Genomic DNA, 8035 nt, shown 5'->3' on the forward strand with positions numbered 1-8035 from the left:
CGGGTGAATAATAATAAAATATATATATATTCTATATTATAACAATGTTTGGTGTTCACCTGAAAGCAAACCAGAGGGGAGAAGAGTCCCAGAGTTTTGTTCTTCTTCTTCTCCTTCTTTTGGTGGAGGGAGGTGGGCCAGTAGATGGTACGACTTCAATCCGGTCTGTTCCTTCACCCAGCTGGATCGGGCGGTTTTGCGTGCCCCAGGAGATGTTCACGCTGCCTCGTGGCTCTGGGCTGCGGTGGGCCCGGACTGAGAGTTTACTTCATTTTCTGCGCTGTGCACGGAGCGAAGGCCTTTTCCAAACAAAGTCCTGTTTGCTTTTTTCCGAAGGGCTATTTCAGTGGCTGCTGGGGGGGGGGGGATTTGTCGCCTAGCAGCCCCAAGACTTCCATCCTTGTTTTGCCATCCTATGACGTGCAGAGCAGATACATTTTGACCACTCGTGGACTTGCACCGATTGATCTGTTGTGGCAACGCTTGGATCACCAGCCACTAACAGCCATTCACGTCTGCCGTGCTTTCCTCTGTGGGCGGAGCCCTTCGCTGCAGCTGTCAGGGGTGGGGGGAAGCGTGCAGTACTTTGAACCGCAGCTCCACCACCCCCCATTTCCCCCCTCCTCTGGGGCTTTCCGGCAACACCATATAAGGCACCAATGATTCTTCCAAACGTACCTGAGCTGCACCGACAGTCACTCCTGTAGACTCTTTGAATTGTCTAGCCTTGGAAAAACGACACTGTGTGTTCCTTTCACCTGGAAGGATGTGGCAAGAACCGTCGCTGGCCGTGGTTTGCACAGACTCGCTAACAGATGACTCCTGTGCGAAAGGCAACCCGGCACAGTCAGGGTGTCCTCGGGCTTGGGTAACAGCTCTCGAAGCAGGAAATAAACAGGTGTGGTGGGGAGGAATTCCGTGCAATGCCACCTCCCTTTTGGTTTGTTTTTCCCGCAAACGCTTCACCAGCACTAGGCGGCAGGTTTCACCGAGTTGAACAATAAGTGGTAAATGGGTTTCTACTTTTCCAGCATCAACACATTTGCTGCCCGGTTGCTGCAGAACGGAAGGCCTCGGCTAGTCGCTCCCTGTCCTAGGACGCGTCCCTCTAGGCTTTCCCTCTTCATTTCCTCTTTGTGCCCGTGCCGTCAGAAATGAGGGCGGAGAAAACTGGGTTACGCTGTCCAGCTTTGCAACTCCGGGTGGGCATTTTGGCCTGTCCTGGCCGGGCCTTAAACCTGTGCCTAGAACGAGGATTGGTGTGCTCTGACTCGTTAGAGCAATGGCACTTAATAATGTGGAAGGCTGGACCTCTGGAAATGCCAGACGCTGTTAATTGTGGTGGATTCTTGAGGGTGAGCGCCTAGGAAAAATACAGCAATGTCTTTTATTGGTAGCTTAGGTGTCCTTAGATGGAGCTTAGATGGAGCTGCGGTGGCTCAAGTGGTTAAGACGCTGAACTGCAGGCTGTTCAGCAATTCAAATACTGTGACAAAGTTAGATATAGAAAGCCCTGTTGTACATCCAAAAGACACGGATATTTTAAGAAATCCAGGACCACACCCGACTTCTTACCAACTCTTACACCAGAACTCTTAATAACATAGAACACGGTCTTCAAAATTTGAATAGTCCCAAAGGAGGGTTTAAGAATTCACAGGAGTTTGGTGGACAAGCTATAAGTAGGTTCCTCCAATATTCTTCTTTATGTGTGAGCTAGCGTGTACCAAGCCGCATTTTGCCGAAGGCTTCTTCACAAAATCGAACCCTGAGTCGTCCACTCCAAAAGGAAAACTTTCACTAACACATTCTTTCCTTATGCAAAGTTGCTTTCAGCTCAAATCAAAGTCAAAAAGTTCCTAGTATGAGCTAGCTCACACGTAAAGAAGAATATTGGAGGGACCTACATAAAGTTAGTCCACCAAACTCCTGTGAACTCTTAAACCCTCCTTTGGGACTATTTAAATTTTGAAGACTGTGTTCTATGTTATTAGAGTTCTGGTGTATGAGTTGGTAAGAAATCAGGCATGGTCCTGGATTTCTTAAAATGACCATGTCTTTTCAATGTACAACATGGCTTCCTAAATTTAATTTCATAACAGTATTTGAATTGCATTGGACTATGTGGCTCAAGTGGTTAAGATGCTGAACTGCAGGCTGCGGAAGGTCAGTAGTTCAGCAGTTCGAGACCCCGGTTGCCGCATGACGGAGTTCCAGCTCCTGCCAACCTAGCAGCTCGAAAGGAAGAAATTGCAAGTAGATGAATAGGTACCACTTCAGTGGGAAGGTAACAGCGTTCCGTGCGCCTTGGTGTTTAGTCATGCCAGTCACATGACCACGGAAACGTCTTCGGACAGCGCCGGCTCTTCGGCTTTGAAACGGAGATGAGCACCATAACCCTAGAGTCGGATTTGACTGGCTTTCGAGCAAGGGAACCTTTACCTTTCAGGTGTCCTTGGCGCCGAGATCCTAAACCTCTGCCGGGGCTGGGAGTGGCTGCCGTGGTGGGGTGGTTCTCCCTGCAAGACACTCAATGGTGTCTGGGAAAACCACATCATGGTAAAGAGTTCCAGCACAGGCTTTCCTTTGCTGTGCCGCTTCTGTGCGAAGGGAGTTTCTTGTCTGATAGAGGAGCCTCCACCTACAGCCTGAAGCGCTAACTCTGTGCATGGATTGTATCACTTCAGTGAGAATTCGGCCTTAGTCGGGGACGGGGTCCTTCAGCTATTGGGGAAAAGGGTCAGCCTGGTGATAAAGGGGGCATCATCTCTGAGCTAGCCTACGTCCGGCATTTCAACCAATCCGTTTGGGCAGCGACACATTTTAAAGAACGGCCCGGCCCAGTACAGGTCAGGCTGTAATAATTTTCATTATGTTTCCCAGAGGGTCAACTAGTTCTGCAGTTCTGAGGACCACCCCTGCTTGCTTTATGAAGGCTCAAAAATCCCCAAGACATCTGTGCAAGTAATGTTCCCTTTCAAGCCGGAAAGCAGCAATGTGGTTCTTGGCCTTTGACATCGGCTCCTGGGGGCCCACAACATTCAGCCTGTTTGCCAGTCAGCTCAGGAGTTGCCGTGTCCAGTTATGATCGGCCTGCTTCAGGATGTTCCTGCAGTGCCTGGCTTTGTCCGAGTTGCTTTCACCCTTCGGAATCCATTGTTACAATACTGGAAGGTCTGTCTGCTTTACTGGCAGAATGAGATTTGGACATGTCGTCCCTTGAAACTTCCAAGGTTTCCCTTTTCTCAGCTTCTCACTGCTTCCCCCGTGGGGGAGGTGTTAGCCGGCAAACGGAAGCCCCAGCTCAGAAGCCTGGAAAAAAGACCTCTTCGGCATTAAGAAGCCTGTGATGGGCCAATCCGGCCAGGTGGTGGCAGTGCAGCACTACGACTCAAAGCAGTCCTGGAAGAACTGAGGTCATCCAGCCAAGCTGAAAGTGAATGCCGTCTGGAACACGCCTGAAACTTACAGCTGAACAAAATCCCCATCGGCTGCAAAAGTGTGCGATTTAAAGAATTATATGTTGTCCTCCCTTACCCTGTGAAACATTGTTAGTCCCGTGTGAAAACGTGAGTAACTGTAAATCACTCAGAGCCAGCAGCTCTGCAGGATGAGCGATTCCCAAGAACTGACTTAATGCTACGATTTCAATGTAACATGCCCACCTGGTTAGAGCCAAAGGGACGTTGCAGTTTTCTGTACGATGCCTGCCTGTTGCCTTTTACACGTCCTGTCTCTTCCAGCTTCCCCACGTTCCACGGGCTCTGGATGGATCTCACCTTGTCTTGCTCTAGGCTGACCCTGCATTGAGCAGGGGGTTGGACTAGACGGCCCCCACGGCCCCTTCCTGGCCCGCTCTGCAATGCTGTGATTTCATCTGGGATTTCTTTCATTTCTGGCAGGGCTCCTGAAGGACGCTGTGAGGACAGTTTTGAGAGTCCCAGGTTTTCAGCACTGACTTTACTTGCGCACACACGCATATATAGATACATTGCAATTTCTGTATAGCCAAATATGATAAATGTGTGTCATACCTTTTCATTATTCCCCCCCTCCTGCTTGTGTGTGGGTTTTTTCAGTTGGGTAGGGGAGCAGTTGAGGTGCTCATATTGGCCAGTGGGGCTGTACCCCGAAGCTGATTGATGAATGTGCAATTTATTTATTTATTTATTTATAAGTTCAATTTATAGCCCGCCCTCCCCGCAACGTGGGCTCAGGGCGGCTCACAATCAGGCATAAGTCAGCGCATAAAACACATTTAAAACCATTTAAAACAATTTCTACAATATTACGACGTTATTAAGTGCTCTGGATGTTCCGAATTGATCTTCCATAAAGATGGCGTAAAATGCTGTTATATCCACTCAGTGCCATCTGTTCCGCTTGGCGCTGTCGGTTCTTTCTCCCAGGGCCAGATGAAGATGGTACAGTAGTGGTGGCTCCTACTCAAACGCCTGGCGGAAGAGCTCCGTCTTACAGGCCCTGCGGAATTGTACAAGGTCCCGCAGGGCCCGGGTCTCCTCCGGGAGCTTGTTCCACCAGGTAGGAGCTGCCACCGAGAAGGCTCTGGCCCTGGTAGCAGCCAGCCTGGCCTCCTTGGGTTTTGGATTTGTAAAGGCTGACCGATGTTTCCCAGCAGAAGGTGTCCGGGAGGAGGATGTGGCCAAAGATCAGTGCCCCCAGAGGAGCTCAGGCTCCTTTCGAGTACATAAGAACATAAGAGAAGCCCCTGTGGGATCAGGCCAAAGGCCCATCCAGTCCAACACTCTGTGTTACACAGTGGCCAGAAATGCCAGGTGCCATCAGGAGGTCCACTAGTGGGGCCAGGACATTAGAAGCCCTCCCACTGTTGACCCCCCCAAGCACTAAGATGACAGAGCACCACTTGCCCCAGAGTCCCTATCTATACCTTGTGGCTAATAGCCACTGATGGACCTCTGCTCCATATGCTTATCTAATTCCCTTTTGAAGCCGTCCATGCTTGTAGCTGCCACCACTTCCTGTGACAGTGAATTCCAAGTGTTAATCACTCTTTGGGTGAAGAAGGACTTCCTTTTATCCGTTCTAACCCGACCGCTCAGCAATTTCATGGAGTGCCCACGAGTTCTTGTATTGTGAGAAAGGGAGAAAAGTACCTCTTTCTCTACCTGCTCTTTCCCATGCATAATCTTCTAAACCTCAATCATGTCACCCCTCAGTCGTCGTTTCTCCAAGCTAAAGAGCCCTAAGCGCCTTAACCTCTACTCATAGGGCCTTTGTAATCCGTGTTCGTAGCTGGTTTGCTAGCATATTTTGGTGTCATTTCAGACAACCGTTTTAGCAACCGGCTGCCAATGGATTTTATTTACCCTTTTTATGCAAAGCCGCTTGAGTCCGGTTAATAAAGCGTGGTTGAGCCGTTCTTGAGGTGAACGGCTTTCTTCCATTTTCGCCTCTTCTTTGTGCTTCCGATGCACGGTCGTGTGCTGTTGAAAATGTCCGCAGCACTTTCCCCCCTGCCCTTTATCACCACACAATCTTCCCCGAACTTTTAAAAATGAGTAGCATTGAGAATGCCTTGTTGTACCAATGCACCATTGCGCCATGGATACAGGAGGAGAGAAGTAGCTGTTTGGGCAGCGGGTGCTCAGGGCACCAGTGATAGGTGGTGTTGTAGAAGTTGCCAACAACAGCCACAATCTCAGGGTACCTCAGTGGTGCCGCTGTAGCACTGAAATGCTGTATTGGTCCAGTACTATAGTGCTCAACTTAGAACATTAGGGGGGGAAAGTTTGAGGAAGATCACGTGGCAAAAAGTGGTGGTGGTGGAAGAAGTGTGGTGCTGTTTGAAATGGCCAGTTCACTTCAGAGATGGCTCATTCACAGAATGAAATTTGCAGTATGAACCAAACCCCCGTCCCTGTATCACTTTCCTCGGAACTGGGCCGGCGACGGATAACCTCCAGTTTAGAACGGTCCCGCGAAAGGGGCCTCAGCTTTGTTGTCAGTGTCCTCTACCTCTACCCCAGTGGTTCTCAATTTTTTTCAGTACGCTGACCCCCGTCCAAATTTTCTTGATAGGGCGAGCCCTGATATGGTGTACGCTGCACTGGTCAGGCCGCACCTGGAGAACGGTGTGCAGTTCTGGAGGCCTCGCTTCAAAAAGGATGTGGACAGAATGGAGCGGGTGCAAAGGAGAGCAAAGAGGAGGATCGGGGGGCCTGGAGACCAAGAGGCCCTAGGAGGAAAGGCTGAGGGACTTGGGAAAGGGTCAGTCTGGAGGCTGAAGGGGGGGACAGGATTGCCCTCTTGAAGGATTTGACGGGCTGTCACTTCGAGGAGGGCAGGGAGCTGTTCCTGTTGGCAGCAGAGGAGAGGACTCCCAATCATGGGTTTAAATTGAGGGTGGGGAGGTAAAGGTAAAGGTTCCCTTGCTTGAAAGCCAGTCGAATCTGACTCTAAGGTTGTGGTGCTCATCTCCGTTTCAAAGCCGAAGAGCCAGCGCTGTCCGAAGACATTTCCGTGGTCATGTGGCCAGCATGACTAAACACCAAGGCGCACGGAACGCTGTTCCCTTCCCACCGAAGCGGTACCTATTTATCTACTTGCAATTTCTTGCTTTCAAACTGCTAGGTTGGCAGGAGCTGGAACTAGAGACGGGAGCTCACTCCGTCATGCGGCACACTTGGGTCTCGAACTGCTGAACTACCGATCTTCCATAGCCTGCAGTTCAGCGTCAGTGGGGAGGTACCGCCAAGATGTTTTGACAGTCAGAGTTGTGCCACGGTGGAGTCAGCCGCCTGGGGAGGTGGTGAGCTCCCCCTCATTTGACAGTCTTGAAGCAGCGGCTGGACAAACGCTTGTCAGGGATGCTCTAGGCTGATCCTGCACTGAGTTAGATGGCCTGTAGGGTCCCTTCCCACTCTCTGATTCTGTTATTCGATTCTGTGATTCCATCCAAGGCTGGCCCTAAGTAAACTATGACCTTGGTACCCATCTATCTAGTTCAGCATTCCGTTTTCTACAGTGACTAACCAGATTTTTTTGAGAAGAAGTCTCCAGTGGAGTGCCACAGGGCTCGGTCCTAGGCCTGGTGTTGTTCAATGTTTTTATAAATGACCTGGAGGAAGACGTAGCGGGGATGCTTATCAAATTTGCAGATGACATGAAGCTGGGTGGGATTGCTAATTCTGAAGAAGACGGAGTCAGGATTCAAAATGATCTAGACAGGCTGGAACAGTGGGCTGAAGAAGAAGAGACTGGATTTATACCCCACCCATCACTACCAAAGGAGTCTCAGAGCGGCTTACAAGCTCCTTTCCCTTCCCCTCCCCACAACAGACACCCTGCGAGGTAGGCGGGGCTGAGAGAGCTCTTGACAGAAACTGCTCTTTTTCAAGAACAGCTCCTTATCAGAGCTACAGCTTGCCCAAGGTCACCCAGCCAGGTGCAAGTGGAGGAGTGGGGAATCAAACCCAGATTAGAGTCCATGCACTTAACCACTACACCAAACTGGCTGAGACAAATAAAATGAATTTCAATAGAGAGAAGTGCAAAGTCCTACACTTAGGTACAAAAAATCAAAGACACAGATATAGAATGGGAGGGACTTGGCTTGACAGCAGCACCTGTAAAAGGGATATGGGTGTTCTGGTTGATCACAAGCTTAAACATGAGCCTGCAGTGCGATGTGGCTGCGAAGAAAGCTAATGCAGTCTTAGGATGCACTAACAGAAGCATTGTGTCCAGATCACAGGAGGTGGTAGTTCTGCTCTATTCCGCTGTGGTCAGGCCTCACCTGGAGTCCTGTGTCCAGTTTTGGGCACCACGTTTTAGGAAGGATGTTGACAAGCTCGAGCGTGTCCAGAAGAGGGCAACCAGGATGGTGAGAGGGCTGGAATCCAAGTCTTATGGTGAAAGGCTGAAAGAGTTGGGTATGTTTAGCCTGGGAAAGAGAAGGCTTAGAGGGGACATGATTGCAGTCTTCAAGTGTTTGAAGGGCTGTCACGTAGAAGATGGAGCAGATCTATTCTCTCTTGCTTCGGATTGCAAGACT

The sequence above is a fragment of the Gekko japonicus genome, unplaced genomic scaffold, assembly GCF_001447785.1.
Source record: "Gekko japonicus isolate JY-2015 unplaced genomic scaffold, Gekko_japonicus_V1.1 scaffold1434, whole genome shotgun sequence".
NCBI classification, from domain to species: Eukaryota; Metazoa; Chordata; class Lepidosauria; order Squamata; family Gekkonidae; genus Gekko; species Gekko japonicus.